Source organism: Notechis scutatus, chromosome Z, assembly GCF_049901735.1.
Source record: "Notechis scutatus isolate UNSWTSFEM ecotype Mainland chromosome Z, rNotScu1.2, whole genome shotgun sequence".
Taxonomy (NCBI): Eukaryota; Metazoa; Chordata; class Lepidosauria; order Squamata; family Elapidae; genus Notechis; species Notechis scutatus.
In genome coordinates, this window is record NC_142025.1 from 5751644 (window position 1) to 5768950 (window position 17307).

The following is a 17307-nucleotide window of genomic DNA, read 5'->3' on the forward strand; positions in this document are numbered from 1 at the left end:
ACGCGGCGCAGGGTAATAGCCCAGCTATTTTTTTTCAGGGGTGGGCCGGATTGGACAGACCAACGGGCCGGATGTGGCCCGCGGGCCGTAGTTTGCCCACCCCTGGTATATATTGTTCCATAATATAGCTAGATAGCTAGATGATAGATAGATAGATAGATAGATAGATAGATAGATAGATAGATAGATAGATAGATAGATAGATAGATAGATAGATAGATAGATAGATAGATGATAGCAAAGAACAGGAAAGTTTCCGAATTTTAAACAAAAGGGGAAATAAACGTTGTTAATTAGGGTATAAATCAAAATTAAGGATAGTCTAAAAAATATTTGCTGTTTGTTTTCATAGTTCCAATTTATAGCAAATAATTATGAATGGTGCAACTTGCAGGGAGAAAAAAATCAAAGATTCCTGATGAAGTCTGAGCTCATAGCTGCAATCTTCATGACAGCTAAGGATGAATGAACATTCTCAGCATCTAAATTGTCTAAGATCCATAAAAGCTTATGCAATTATAACTATCTTTAAAATGCTTCCAACACAATCATTTTGTCTGATTTTTGTTCAATAAGCTAACCTGGCTTCCCTCTGAGCTGATTGAATGATTATATGCCGTCAAATCAGCGTCAATCTTATTGATTACATTTGATAGATAGACCTTCCAGACATTACACATAGTCCTCAATTTATAACAATTAATTTAGTGACCAAAGTTACAACAGCACTGAAAAAAAATGACTTATGACTTAAAACCATTGCAGCATCTCCATAGCCATGTCATCAAAATTCAGATATTTGGCAACTGACTCTTACTTATGACTGTTGCAATGTCCCAGATCGTGTAATCACCTTTTGCGACTTTCTGGCAAGCAAAGTCAATAGGGGAAGCCAAATTCACTTAACAACTATGTGATTAACTGAACAACTGAAGTGATTCAATTAACAACTGGCAAGAAAGGTCATAAAATGGGGCCTTTCAATTCTTCTAACAGTATTGCTGTAATTAAGTACAATATGTCACTTTGCTGCTGGTTTCTGTTGTTTTGTTGTTGTTTGTTTCCATCTATCTTTCCCAGAATTATGGACTTTTCACAGGAACTGGATATTTGGAATAATGTCTTCACAACTTGGTTATTTGAGTCTGGTCATTGTATCTCAAGTTAGACTTCTTGTTGGTTGCTTGATTGATTTGTTGATGGTTTTGATGGTACCCATGGTATTATTTTCCAATGCCAAGTTCAAAAGCATCAACATGCTTTCTGTCCTACTTTTTCAAAATCTTAGTTTGAATGTCAAAGGGAAAACCATGTCAAAAAAATGTCATTCATTTCTTTGAAAAAAAGCCAGGACACCTGCAATGAGTTGAAAGAAAAGCAATAAAAACAGGATTGAGATCAACAACAGTGATGGCAAATTTCCCAACAGTGGGAAGGTCCAAACTTACCAGGCTCAACTTATCATACAAGTGGTTCCTTTTGTATACTGATAATCCTAGACTTAAAATTATTTGTTTAATGACTGTTCAAACTTACAACGGCACTTTAAAAAGTGACTTATGTTCATAAGTGACTCACTTATGACCATTGTGGCATATCCCCATGGTTATGTAATCAAAATTCAGATGCTTGGCAGCTGGTTCATATTTATGAGGGATGCAGTGTGCTGAGATCATATGATCCCCTTTTGTGATCTACTGACAAGCAGTCAATGGGGAAGCCAGATTCATTTAACAACCATGTTCCTAACTTAGCAACTACCTTGATTTACTTAACCGTGTCAAAAAAGATTATAAAATTGGACAAAAGTCACTTAACTGTCTTCATTAACAACAGAAATTTTGGGCTCAATTCTGGTCATAAGTCAAGGACTACCTATACCTATACTGTTCTTTCAATACTGCCTAATCAGTATTATTTCAGTATTATACTGATTCTAATCAGAATCAGAGGAAAGAGTAACCATTTAAAAGCTCACCATACTATACTACAGATAAGCATTCAGACCGATTGCCTGTCTATACTGGAAGGGAAATTTCAGTGAGCAGAATTACATACAGAACTGTATTTAATTACTATCAAAGGAGTCACCATGAAAATAAAGTATATGAAATAGACTTGCTGGCTCACTTAGTGCTGCAATTTAAGAGACTGCAAGAAGTAATATTGTCTAATTGCCCTTTTCCCTCTATTTTGATGAGCAAAACCTTTTTGTGTTATTAGCTTCACAATGCTTCCACAGTGGTGAAATAACTCATTTCTACTTAAAAGTATCTGATAATCGCCATCTCCATTTATTTCCCCACATTAATTTATTTCCTGGGATATCTCTTGAAATCTCATTTGTTTCTTTCACCATGAAACATGCATTTTTTTCTTCACATCCCCATTCTACTAGAAGCCCAGAGAACCAACCCTCTCCAGAGCAAGAAACAGCAAGAAAGGAATATCACTGTTATTTGATCTGATAAAACAGAGTATTTGCTTCTTTGAAAAGAATTAATCAGATGACAAAAGAATCTTCAATAAGATTAAGTGAGTCCGGATATTATTAAGGGGAAATATGTACTTATCATGAATTGTGAAATTATATGAAACAGTGAGCGAAGTAATTTCTTATTTTTAGTCATTCTTTTAAGCAAGAAAAGTATATAAAATATGGAGAGTGGATAGTTAACATTTTAAGAATCTTTTAAAAGATATACGGTATTTGATGTAGAGTCTAATTAATATAAAGTTAATGTGTATTTTCAAATATATTGCATGCGGTTTTATAGTTGATGGAATTCTGCTGGTTGTTTATAGTCCCAGTTACTGATCTATTAGAATTTAGAACATTATGTAATCTATAGGGTCCTAAAAACAAGGTATTGTTTGACAATAATAGTTGTATGTTAATATTGTAATGTATCTGTTTACTACGGCTTTGTTTTATAGTTTGCATAACATTCTGGTTTATTTACAGTTCTTGGAAAAATCCAGTTTTCTTTCTTCTCCTTGCTTCAGTATCATATTCTTTCAAGTATGTTTCAAAGATCTGCTTCCTCTGAGTTGGGTCTTGGGTGTTTCTTGAAGCTGCAGACGGAAGGAGAATATTTTTTTCCAGCATTATCTTGCTATTATGTGAGAGAGAGATCACAGATCTCACCTTCTAAGTTTTGTGTTTGTTTGACTTCTGAAGAATTAAAGCTAGCTTATATAAAGGTCACTGCATCTGTCCCATCTTTTTCAATTTTTTAAAAAGTAAAATTTTAATTTTAAAATTAAAATTTACCTTTATCCTTATTTTTGTAAAGAACCCAAGGCAGCGAGTATCATTAACTTTGTTATAAAAATGCATTTTTCAAGACTTTATTTCTGTCTTTTGTTGTAGTTGAAATTAATATTCACTCAATAGACATTTATAAGATCTGTAGCAATAAAAATTATATAAAATGGTTATCACAAATGCTATGAAGATTTAAACTTAAAACAAAAATTGGTATCCTATCGATATTATTTTAAGATAAATTTTCTGTTTTAAAAACAAGTTAAAATTTGAAACCAGTGCTTTTAACATGAGTTTCTGAGAAAAATGAAACTTTCCCAACCTTGTTTGCCCATCTCCTTTCTGCTTCTTGTTAGTATATTTATCTCCTTGATTTTAATGCATATATTTTCTCCTCCATTTTGTTACATGAACCAAAGCTTTAAAGCAATAGGCTTTACAGAAATAAAATGTCTGTCATTCTCTATCTATCTATTTATCTATCTATCTATCTTATCTATCTATCATCATCTATCTATCCATCCATCCATCCATCTCTTATGTATCATCTATCATCTATCTTACTATCTTATCTATCGTCTGTCTGTCTGTCTGTCTATCATCTGTCATATCTATTTAAAAATAGAAGATTTCTTTTTATATAAAAAGTTTTTTTTAATATTTCATATCTCTTTTAGTGAACAGTGTGGTTCCAGGTTTTTACATTTCCATACAAATATGACTTTAGTTACATATTCATCTTTCACATTCAATTTCATATCATATCATTACATTTATAATTTCTATAAATTTTCTCAAACATTCTTATATTCTTCACATTTATATATATTTTCTATTCATCTTAGCTTCATTCATTTTTCTTTATTCTCATGTCTTTATAAAATATTTTAAAATCTTTATTTCTTGTTCTATACTCATTGTACTTATACTTTTATCTGTCACATTTGCAAATTCATCACATACTCTTAGTTCATTATTCAAAAAATTCCATTGTAGTTGTAATAATTCAAAGTTCTCCCCCTTTAACTACTAATTTGAGTGTACCACTCCTTTGTCTTATACATCATTCAATTAACTCCCCTTTGATTCATAGTATTGATATAATATAATCACATTTTAGTTATCATTTTTTGAGTTAGTAACAATCTCCTAGCTACTGCATACCAGATCTATATTTTAAGGCAGATTTTGACATTCTAATTCATTTATTATTTCAAGTACATTATTCAATATATCATGAAAACTGTTATTAATCTTTTTATAACAATCCTCATAGTACATTTTAGCTATATTCTTAATTTTATTAACCATATTTAGCATACTTATCATAACTTCCCATTTTCACATTTATTCCAATTATGTCTATGTATAATTTGATAACAATAGTTCAATAGCAAAAAAAACCACATAAGTTTAGCTACATTCTAAATCATTTATCACTTCAAATACATTTAGATTAGTACACATTATCTTGCAGAATCCCCCTTTTTAATCTATATCTACCCATTATCTCTATGTCTCCTAACTGAACAATTTATTTTAATTTTTGTTCAATTTTCATATCTCTTTATTTTCTGGTCCTTTCTCTTATTACCTCTTTTTCTCCTCATTTTCCCCCTCCATATCTTACTCCAGTTTTTATCCCCCTCGCTCTTTAAAGTTTTCTTCTGTAATTCCCTTTTCTGCTGTTTCCTTTTTCTTTGTTTGGCTTTCCAAACATTTCCCTTTTTAATTATCACCTCAGACCTCCAAGTTTTAATTTCCATTCTTTTTCCCTTTCGCTTTAGTGTTCGTTGTTCCATTTGTTTGTTAAAGCTGGCCAGCTTTGATTGGCTCCTCCCCTTCTGGCACTCCTTGTTCTTTGTTCTCCAAAATCACCATTTCTATTAGTTGTAAGGCAATACAGCACAATTCATTTCTTTCCTGTAATATTTCCTTTATACTATGTCTTAGTTCCATTTTTATTTCCAAAGAGAGTTCTGCCATTTTTGTACACTTCTTTTAGGTTTTCTTTATTCCTTTATTCCTTTCTTTAATATTTAAATCCAAATCAATTGTCCAGTAGTTTAATTCAGCCAGCATCTTTGATGTTTATTTCTAACAATCAGCTTCCTGATATTCCTGAATTCCTCTTCCTGAATTTTTTCCAATGTTGTCAAATAGTTCAATATCCATAAGTTTAGATTTATGTCATAATCACCAAACAATCCCAAGGTAATTTCTTCTCTCTTTCTTTTATCTTAATATTCTGTGTTTTTACTTTTCACTTTGCGGGGTTTCTATTTTGTTGTAACAAAGTTTCTCTTACTTTGTATCAAATTCCACTTTTGAAAGAACCAAGCATTTTTTAAAGGGTCACTGAAATCTTTCCTTTTTTTCCACTTTCTTTTCTCTGTTTAGGGCTTTTAAGTTTCAAAAGTGCAATAAATCCAATTATCAATTTCTGGTTGTTGTTTTTTGACACATTCAAGTTCAGCCTTTAATTATGCCTATTTAGTGCCAAAATCATGTATTTATCCAATTTAAACAGATATTTTCTACTGGCTTCCTCTTTGAATTTAACTCCTTTCAAAGTTCAAAGCCACTTTCAGCTGTCAATTTTTCCTTTCACTTTCTCTGGTCGCCGCTTTTACTGTCTTTCTTAAAAATTTCTTAGTATCTTAATTCTGGGGTATCTTTATATCCAGATGTTGTGCCTGATTAGCCCGGTCTTCACACTGTCCACTTCTTTACTGCTTCAGCATGATCTTTGTCCCGATTAGCTCTCCTTCTTCAGGGTGGCCATATTTGGCCACTGCTGCAGCCCATCTTTGGAGAGAGTATGCCTAGCCAGGAAGGGGAGATGCGGCTCCCCTCAACCCAACTGGCGGTCTCCCCCTTCTTCACCACCCCTACAGGGTGGTTCTGGCCTCGTTTGGAGCCCTCCAACAGAGAGACACGGTTTGAATCCGCACACATCGCGGTCTTTGGTCCGTCCACGAAGGAAGCGCCACCGGAAGTCTAAAAATAGAAGATTTCTATCCTGTTGACAGGAAAACTTCATGGAAATATTCCTGAAGGTTCTCAGGGTAAAACTTGCCTCAGACATTTGAAAACTGTCCATATGCCTTACAGAGGGACCCTGGACATTGTAAAAAGAAAATGTTAAAAACAAAAAAATGAATATAAAAATAGGGCAATAGTGGTTAAAAATGTGACATTAAAATTAGTTAATAGGTGGGGTTGGGAGGCTTTCACAGCACTACCCAGCTCCCTGGCTATATATTTTTCCATAGGACCCAATCAATGACAGAGGATTTGAGAAATATTGTTTGTAAATGTAGATTATTAGATTTTTATTCCATATAGAGGTGATGAACATATCTAACACTCCTTCCTATTTTCCCCACAGTAACAATCCTGTAAGGAGGGTTGGGCTGAGAGTGAGAGAGATTGGCCGAAAGTCATCAGCTTTCATTCCTAAAGCTTGACTAGAATTCAGTCTTCTGGTGATTGGCCTAATGTCACCCAGCTGGCTTTCATACCTAATGTGGGATTAGAACTCACAATCTCCTGGTTTCTAGGCTAGCATTTCTACACCAAACTGGTTGCCTGTGACATATGTGAATAGGGCAACAAACACCTGTCTAAGTGCAAAGCTAGTATTTAGTTCGGCTCTCATAATTAAGGGGCTGACCATATTTGATTCTTATGGTCCTTTTATACCAGTATTTGACAACTCATGAATGAGCAGAATTTCTGGTTTCCTCTTAACGATGGCTTCAGCTAAAAACTGTCCAGCTTAATCGTGTATTTTTTTTCCTATTTTTGGGAGAACAGAGCAGTCTATCTTATTTTTCTCTTAAGTTAGATTTAAGTTTACTAATTTAAGTTAACCAAGTTAACCAAGCATGTAGTGGAAAGATAGACTGTAAATTATCAAAGTAAATAGCTTTCATGGCTTTATATGATGAAATTAAATAACCAAATACTATTTGCTATATGTGAAATTTTGCTGATGGCCTGATGTACAAATCCATCTGTATTGATGTGACTCTATCAGCTGTGTTTCTCTTGCAATCAGAACATTTATTTGTCTCCTTTTACAGTCCCAGTGCGGAAAGATGCCAAATTTTTCTTTTTCAACGGCCCATAATTTCCTCCGTTTCACTCCTGAATCTTTGGATTCGGTTAGAAAGAGAATTGCTGAGAAGGAAGCCAGTCGCTCCAAAACCTCAGAAAAGGCCAATAATGAAACGCAAGAAGAAAATATTCGACCACAGCTTGATCTGAAAGTTTTTAAAAAGCTGCCTGTTCTTTATGGGAAGCCCCCTCCTTGGCTCATCGGAGAACCGTTGGAAGACGTTGACCCCTATTACAGGGATCATGAGGTCATATATTTGGGTTTTTAAAAATATATATCTTATTTTTGGTATAAAATGCTTTTATTAAAGTAAGCTACAGTAGAATGTTGAGGAACTCAAAAATAAATTTTTTTTAAAGAGCTGAAACATAAAATGAGTCAGTGTTCATGAATGGAAGAATCATAAATAGTTGAATTGTGAAGTATGTGTCTGAGTTTCAAGTAGAAAGTATGTACTTTATTGACTCTGGAATTAAATAATTGCTGTCAGAGATACACTTGATCTAATCTGTAGATTGTAACCTGTGATATTATCTGGATTTCACAGATAATAAGGAAACCAGGATGCGTGAAGTAAGAACTATTCTGTTTTATTTTACTTCAGTGAAAAAAATTGAGGGGATTTTTTAAATTAATCCAGGACCTATGGCAACTTAGAGCCTAAGACATTGTTAGATAATGTCCTTTGGAGCCTCTTATGGGTCAGTTGAGGATAAGAATGTGAGCACAAATTGATGCAGTCTTCTCTGAATTTCAAAATTGTCAGACAGAAGTGGGAAAGATTGTGGATTTCCCTCAAACTGAGATACTAGAAGGTAAACATTCTGGGGTTCTGAAAGTACACTTCTTATAGAAAAAGTTGAAGAAGCACTGGAGGGGAAATGGTGATTTAGACTTTAAATGAACCAGGACAGGCAATTAAATGATAAAGGCCTAAACCTGGAAACCTACAAAGATTAATCGGGATCTACTAAAGCTTATTACTGCTCAAAAGTGCATTATTGCTTATACAGCCTTACCTCCGCTTCTCCACCATATTCCCAGTAATTTTTGTTTCCAAGCTATGCTAAAATATAGTCTGTCTCCAGCCTTCTTTCAATTGTATCATAATATCACATCATAATGATGCTTCCAACGACACATATCGTGCCCTTTCCCATTTCAAGAAACAAAATTACACGTTTGAAAATCAAGAACTGGATTTCCTGACTGAGGTTGGCCTGCAGAAAAACAGCCACTTGGAAAGTGCATAGACATTGTAGTCAGAAAAGTGGTATACAAGTAGTCCTTGACTTACAATCATAACTGAGTCCAAAATTTCCATCGCTAAGCAAGACAGTTAAGTGAGTTTTGCCCCCATTTTATGACCTTTCTTGCCACAGTTGTTAAATGAATCACTGTACTTGTTAAGTGAGTAATACGGTCATTGAGTATTAGAGCCTCGGTGGTGCAGTGGTTAGAGTGCAGCACTGCAGGTCACTTCTGCTGACTGCTGGCTGCCTGCAATTTGGCAGATCGAATCCCATCAGGCTCCAGGTTGACTCAGCCTTCCATCTTTCCGAGGTGGGTAAAATGAGGACCCAGATTGTTGGGGCCAAGAGGCTGACTCTGTAAATTGCTTAGAGAGGGCTGTAAAGCACTGTGAAGTGGCATATAAGTCTAAGTGCTATTGCGATTGAGTGAATCTGGCTTCCTCATTGAGTTTGCTTGTCAGAAGGTTGCAAAGGGACACTGCAATCATCATAAATACATGCAAATGTCTGGATTTTGATTACATGACCGTGGAGTTGCTGTGATGATCATATGTGTGAAAAATGGTCATAGGTTCCTTTGTTCAGTGCCATTTTAACTGAAATGGCCACTAAACTAATGGTTGTAAGTCAAGGACTACCTGTAAAATAAAAGGGTTAAAAATTGACTGGTTCCTGTTCTGAGGAACCACGAAACATCAAAATTGGCTAGTTTTCCCACCTAACGTAAGCATCAGCGAAAAATCTATCTCAGGGTTTTCTGGTTGTTTTTTTTTAATGTGTCTCATTATTGCAGTAATAGGATAGGACTTTCTGATTTTTTGTATAAGAGACACAATTCTGTAGTTGCAAAGATTGGTATGTAGTATTTCTCCATGTCAGAATGTACCAAACCGCATTGAATATATATTGGTGGAAGCATTTCAGTCTTCCTAATCTGATGTGCTTGAGATCTATTTAGATTTGGCAATTCTGGGAGTTCTAGTCCAACACAAAGACTCTAAGTCAGGGCTGTCAAACTACCGGCGTGCGGTTGGATGTGTCACGTGCTGGCCACACCCATATCTGGTTTTGCAAAGGGGAAAAAAGTCCTGATACATCCAGAGGTGGTATTCAGACGGTTCTGACCAGTTCTGGAGAACCAGTAGCAGAAATTTTGAGTAGTTTGGAGAACCAGCCAATACCACCTCTGACTGGCCCCACCAACCCCATCTGTTCTCTGCCTCCTGAGTCCCAGCTGATCGGCTGGGTCTTCTTTGGTTGCCCTTCACAGGAGAACGGAGATGGAAAGCAGGTTAGTGGGGTGGGGAGAGAATAGGAATTTTGCAGTAACCTTCCCCTGCCACGCCCACCAAGCCACACCCACCAAGCCATGCCATGCCCACCAAGTCACGCCCACAGAACCGCTAGTAAAAAAATTTGAATCCCACCACTGGATATGTCATGTGATGCCGCCATGACAATGTGAGTTTGACGCCTCTGCTCTAAGCTGAGAGTTTGGTAGTTACATCATTTAAATAAATAATATTTAAAATTCTCTTCTAAACAGCATGACTTACAAAGAATTTACCTATATTTTACAGACGTTTATGGTGCTGTCATCCCGAAGTAGAATCTTTCGATTTACGGCCTCCAAATCTTTATTTTTATTTAGTCCATTCCACCCACTAAGAAGACTAGCCATAAAAATTTTAATACATATATATCCTTCTAATGTGAAAATGGTGATTCATTCCATGGTTGTTAGTAAATATGAAGGTTAGCTCTTTTTACATGCACGCCAATTTTGGCTGGATTCATATAGCCTCAAAACCTGAGATAGTTTATAATTCAGTGTATCATGGAAATTTAGCCACTGTCCCATCTTTTTAGGTGAATAGGACATTCATGATATGCCAAAATATTGTTTATTGGTTTGAATCTAGCATGATATATGAAGGCAATTGTACTTTTAGGTGCTACAGTGGCTTTCTTCCTTTTTTAATATGCTGTTCTCTTAGACCAGAGAGAATGGGTCTCATACAGGAAGTTTTTTATTTCCTTGCCTTCCTACCAAATACTGTACAGGTAGTTCTCAACTTACAACTACAATTGAGCCCAAAATTGTTGTGAGATAGTTGTTAAGTGAGTTTTGCCTCGTATTACAACCTTTCTTGCCATAGTCATTAAGTGCCCTCTCCCCTCTTTGGAAGAGCTTTATAGCTCCCACTGCCTTAAGGAAGTTCAAAACATCTTCAAAGATCCATCTCATCCTAGGCACCCTTTTTTTGAACTATTACCATCTGGCAGACGGTACAGGATAATAAAAACAAGGACAAATAGGCTGAAAAACAGCTTCTATCTCAGGGCAATAACTATATTGAATTCTACTGTATAGTGCAATATTAATGCAGAATCAAGGGTTTTCAATTCAATTGAACAGAATATGAAGGATGTGTGTTTGTGTTTTATTTTTAAAGTTATAATGTTCACTGAAGATGGCATTTAATTTTGTTGTTCGAGGTGCAATGACAATTAAAGTAAACTAAACTAAATTAATCAATAATTGAACATACAAATGCATTTTTCCTTCTTCAAAGGAAGATAATTTCCTTAATGTTGTTCACTATGTTTATTGCATTTATAACGTGTGTTGTTCTCGTCAACTGCGCTTTTATGGCTTTAAACACTCCTCCAACTGATGGCAACACTACTGAGTAAGTATATTCTAAAGGTTCATATTTTCCCCATGAACAGTAATTAATGAATCTAATGGCCTTGATACAGCAACACAACATAAGCAGCAGTGATAAATCGAAAACAGTTCAGAGAACCAGTCCAAATTCTGACAGCTGAGAATACAAGATAGCATAGCAGGTACTAGCCTTAATATGTTTCCAGCAAGCTGACTGAACTTTTGCCAGACTCTTTTCTAATCAGAGATTCTGCAGCCCCTATTAGGTTCTATCCAATTCTCTATTAAATACCTTCAATAAGTTATTTTAATTTTTAACTTGGTGGGAAAAAAACACCCTCTGATTTTGACCTGGCTCAAAATGCAGCTTTCTCCTGGCTCAAATAACCTGGGCTGAGCCGAAACTTTACTTAATTATGGTTCCTGGTCTCTTCTTTCCTCACTAGAGAGTATTCAGAATGATTTGTAATTCCATGCTTGCTGATTCTAAAGTGTGTCATAAAAGTCAAGTTGCTATCGGACTTGGAAAAACAAAGCCCCATACTCCACATACATGCACTGCATGTACACATGTTAAAAAGAACTTGAGATTTGGTTCGACAGTCATGGTCTTTCACCTCCTTAGACCCTTGCTTTTTATTTATTACGCTTATATACACTTATCCCAGTGATAAAGTGACTCTGATACTCTACTAGCCCTTTAGCTATTATTAGGAAATTGAGTATGTCTCTTTCTGTCTATAGATATTCTCCATCATCGAGGTCATGGTTGTTCCAAAAGTGCTTTTCAAAAGGCAACTGGACTTCCTTATGTGTGGAGGTTTTTTTTTTAATGTTTTGCTTCACACCCAAGACGCTTCTTCAGTTTTTTTCTAGCAACTCTTTGGACTTCGTTGGATCTTTATCAGACTTTATGCATTATCTACAAATGTAACTAGTTATATTGTAAAATGAGACTCATATCTCATCAGTGGGGCTTATTTTTATCTCACTCAGCAAGCAATACATTTCAGGTCGGAGAACAACAATAACGAGAAATTTGACACTGTCTTCCTTTGCAACGTAGCTCTCAAACATTTGGGTTTCAGGATTCTTAAAAAGGATCAAGGGTCCCTAGGTGGAACAATTTGCCTCCATAAGTTGTGAATGATCCAACACTGGAGGATTTTAAGAAGAGATTGGATTTGTGTGTAATGGTATAGAGCAGTGTTGGGTAACTTTTTTTGGCTCCTGTGCCAAAAATTGTGTGCGCGCTTGCACACTTGCACTCGCATGCCAGCACCCAGAAGGCAATGCATGCCTCCCCCACGCCTCCTACACATGCACACGCAATCCCCACCCCCGCTGGCCCTTACCTGCACTGTGCCTCACAGCTGATTTTCAGCCAGTTTGAGGCCTTTTTTGGCCTCCCAGAGGCTTGAGGAAGGCTTCTGCAGGCTTTGCAGGCCAAAAACTAGCCCCATTTCATCACTTCCGGTATTTTTGGAAAAACAGGAAGTGATGAAACGGGCCTTCTTTTAGGCCTGCAGAAGCCTGCAGAACCCTTCCTCAAGCCTCTGGGAGGCCGAAAAAGGCCTCAAACCAGCTGAAAATCAGCTGTGAGGCATGCGCATGCACATGCGCAGTGAGGTAAGTTTGCCTGCAGCTCGCGTGCCAGCACAAATGGGTCTGCGTGCCAACTGTTGCACGCGTGCCATAGGTTCGCCATCACGGGTATAGAGTTGCCTGCTTGAGCAGGGGCTTGGACTAGAAGACTTCTAAGGTTCCTTCCAACTCTGTTATTCTGGAAAAAAAAATCCAAATATTTATTTCTCTTTGAAGTGATCTTGGAGACTCCCAGAGGTGCTGAGACCATATTTTGGGAACCACTGTCATAGAGGTTTCCCTTTTCTTGGGGTTTTATTTGATAGAGCTGCCAAATCTGGGTTGCAGAACTCCAGAGAGCTATAAGGAGGCAGTAATGAGAACAGTCCTGCTTAGAATTGTAGTTTTGTTGTTATAAAATGGCATGATACTTTTGGTTAAAAGTAGTAATGTAGTTTGTTTGCAGTTACTAAACACGTCGATTGCTTACAATTCATAGTCTGGTTTTAGTGGTAAAAGGCTTCATTCCCCTCTAGGTAATTCTATATTCAGTTCTTTTAAGGAATTTTTGCCCTCTTTGAGGATTAGGCCAAATATTTTGCAACATCTAATAATTTAAGCCATAAACCACGGCAAATTTCTTAGCCTCATGTGCTTTTGCCCAAATAGGGCATAAGCAAAAGACAGGTCCCTGGGATACAAGGTTGAGTCATCAAGTATGTTTGAGTCATCAAGTATGTGATTAGTATGCTCAGTAATTATATATGTAACATATAACAGCTCATAGCATCCCCTAATATTCTTAGCATGATCTTGTTAATGACCAGTTGCATATTCAGTGGTGTGTTTTCCACAGTGAGTTTTCAGGTTATTAAAGTTCATACTTTTGTACAGACCTCTGGCTGGTCTGAACCAGCACTTGAGAAAAACCACATTTTTTTGCTTTGTAACTTCAGAGAACAAGAAACATTAATCAAAGATGCTCCTTGTTACTGAAAATTGTTACTCAAACCTCTTCTGCTCCCATCAGTAATATCAAGATATTCAGTACTGTAACCTGAATATCCTCTCTTTTCTGTTCCTAATGGCTTTTCTTTCTTTGCTGCTTTCCTTTTCAGAATTATTTTCACCAGCATTTACACAGCGGAGTTTGTAGTCAAAGTGGTAGCACGAGGATTTGTTTGTAATGAATTCACTTACCTGCGAGATCCTTGGAATGTCTTGGATTTCTTTGTTTTAATAATGACGTAAGTTTGGGTGTTTCTTTGCTGGTTGAAACCCATGTAGAGATAGAGAGATAAGCTCAAACTTATTTGGAGTGGGAATTTCTGATCTAAGGGACACTTAAGCATGTGGCAATCAGCCAACCTTTTTAGAAATAAGTAGCTTATTTAGTTTATTAATTCCATTTATATGGTTGCTTATCTCACAAATGTTCTTAAATCTTCCGCCTCTGGATTTTATTTGAGAAGGCAAAACTGTACATAGACAAGAGACATATGTTAATGGTATGAAATAAGAAATTAGTCATAATAAGATGAAACAATCTATTTTGTTTCTGACTTCTTCAACACCCCTGTAAACAATTTCCCTACAATTCTTTACCATTGAATTAGAAGGAAATACAGATAGTCCTCACCATATGGCTACAATTGAGCCCAAAATTTCTCTTGCTAAGTGAGACAGTTATTAAGTGAGTTTTGCCCCATTTTACAACCTTCCTCACCACAGTTGTTAAGTGAATCATTGCAATTGTTGAGTTAGTAACAAGATTGTTAAGTGAATCTGGATTTATTTTGCCTATCAGAGGGTTGGAAAAGATGGATTACATAATCCCAGGACGCTGCAACCATCATAAATAAGCATCTGAATTTTGATCAAGTGACTCTATGGGGATGCTACAATGGTCATAAGTCACTTTTTCAATATCGTTGAAAGGGCACTAAATGAAGGGTTGTAACTCCAGGATCACCTATAAAGAGAAACAAAAGTGACTCAGAGAGCCATTGAGATTTAGTAATCAATGGAGACTTATTGTTGGGGAAATGGGAATGAAGAGCCAGTTTGGTCTAGTGTTTAAAGTGTTGGAGTAGAAACTCAATGTCCTGCCTTAAAGGTAAAGGTTTCCCTCGTACATATGTGCTGGTCATTTATTTTATTTATTTATTTATTTATTATTTATTTGATTTGCCAATTGTTTACAAGATAATAAGTATAAGTGTATACATAGTTGTGAATACATGAAATGGGTACATATAAGAAAAATAAAAGAAGAATAAGAGAAACAATAGGACAGGGACGGTAGGCACGTTGGTGCGCTTATGCACGCCCCTACAGACCTCTTAGGAAAGGGGTGAGGTCAATAGTAGACAGTCTAAGGTTAAAGTTTTTGGGGTTTGGGGAAGAAACTACAGAGTCGGGTAGAGTATTCCAGACATTGACCACTCTATTGCTGAAGTCGTATTTCCTGCAATCAAGTTTGGTGCGGTTAACTTTGAGTTTGTATCTATTGTGTGCTCTTGTGTTGTTATGGTTGAAGCTGAAGTATTCATTGACAGGTAGGACATTGCAATGTATGATTTTATATACCATGCTTAAATCAGACCCGAAGACGGCGTAATTCAAGGTTTTCTAGTTCTAGAATTTCAAGTCTGGTGGCATAAGGTATTCTACAACGAGTAGAGGAGTGGAGAACTCTTCTTGTGAAATATTTCTGGACTTTCTCAATTGTGCTAATATCAGATATGTAATGTGGGTTCCAGACTGATGAACTGTATTCGAGTATTGGTCTAGCAAATGTTTTGTATGCTCTGGTTACTAGTGTGATATTACCAGAGAAAAAGCTACGTAGGATTAGGTTAACAACTCTTAATGCCTTTTTGGCTATGTAGTTGCAGTGGGCTCTAGCACTTAGATCATTAGAGGTGAGTATTCCAAGGTCCTTTACAGAGCTTGGGTCATCAACAAGATCTTGACTATTCAGCTTGTATTTTATTTTCTGATTTTTTTGCCAATATGTAAGACAGAGCATTTATTTGTTGAGATTTGAAGTTGCCATTTGTTTGACCATTCTGATACATAGTCAAGATCTTTTTGAAGGGTAGCAGTATTGTCTGTGGTATTGAACAGCTTTACATCATCAGCGAAAAGAACGCAATTGCTCTTAATATGATCACAGAGGTCATTTATGTAGAGTATGAAGAGAGTTGGTCCTAGAACACTGCCTTGGGGACACCACTATTGACAGGTACAGAATTTGATAGGACGCTCCCAATTTTGACCATTTGTTGTCTGTTTGCCAGGAATGCTTCTATCCAGTTATTCAGTTGTCCAGAGATACCATAGGATTTTATTTTTAGGAGTAGTTTGTCGTGTACCACTGAATCAAAGGCTTTACAGAAGTCTATGTAGATTGCGTCTATTGCTTTGCCCTGGTCGAGTTGTGTCGTCCATATGTTTTTGCAGTGTAAGAGTTGCAGATTACAGGATAGTTTTTTTCTTGAAACCAAATTGTTTATTGGAGAGTAGGTTGTTTGTCTCTAAGTGGAGGATGATGGATTGGTTAATAATTGATTCCATGACTTTACAGGTGACGCAGCATAAGGAGATTGGTCTGTAATTTTCAACTAGGCTTGGGTCTCCCTTTTTGAAGATGGGGATGACAGTGGCTTGTGACCATAGGTTAGGCAAGGAGCTGGTCCTGAAAGATTTTTCAAAGATTATGCTTAGAGGTTTGGCTATGGCAGTGGATAGCTTTTTTAAGAAGTAGGCACATATTCTATCCGGTCCAATAGATAGAGATGGTTTTAGATTGCGTAGTGCTTTTTCAACATTGTCTTCTGTAAAATCGATATGTATTAGATCATTGTTGTTATCTGTGGTACGGCTAGGAAATACTGGGCATGATCCATTGCTGTTTACAAATACTGAGCCGAAGAATGTGTTAAAGAGGTTGGCTTTAATGGTGTCGTCGTTGCAGTCTTTACCATCAGGTCCTATCAAGGGTGGGATGGACCTTGAGTCTTTTAGTTTGTTGTTTACAAAATTGTAAAAAGCACGGGTGGAATTGGTGCTTAGAAGGTTTTCCTCTTGTTTAATGTGATAATTGGTGCATTCGGTCTTTATCTGGTGGCATAAATTTTTGTATCGGCTTTTGAAATTGTCAACGTGACCAGATTTGTTTTTCCGCCAGAGTGATCTCTTTTTGGATTGAAGTTTCCTTATTGTTATGGGTAATCTGCTTTTTTGTTTTGTTTTGGGAGTTGTTGTTGGTACATATAGTTTGATGACTCTTTTGACTTCAAGTATTTCCAGCTCTAGGGGGCAGTGCTCATCTCCGTTGCAAAGCCGAAGAGACAGAGCTGTCTGAAGACGTCTCCGTGGTCATGTGGTCGGGCATGACTAAATG

At 36.6% G+C, this 17307-nt stretch overlaps 1 long non-coding RNA gene across 1 annotated transcript; it reads left to right on the top strand.

Annotated features, from left to right (window-relative positions):
- Window positions 1-2362: 2362 nt before the first annotated feature.
- Window positions 2363-10337, top strand: LOC148128760 (uncharacterized). Its single transcript, XR_015746054.1, has 3 exons — window positions 2363-2535; window positions 7357-7638; window positions 10225-10337. It is a non-coding gene; the product is annotated as an uncharacterized LOC148128760 (long non-coding RNA).
- The last annotated feature ends 6970 nt before the right edge of the window (window positions 10338-17307 follow it).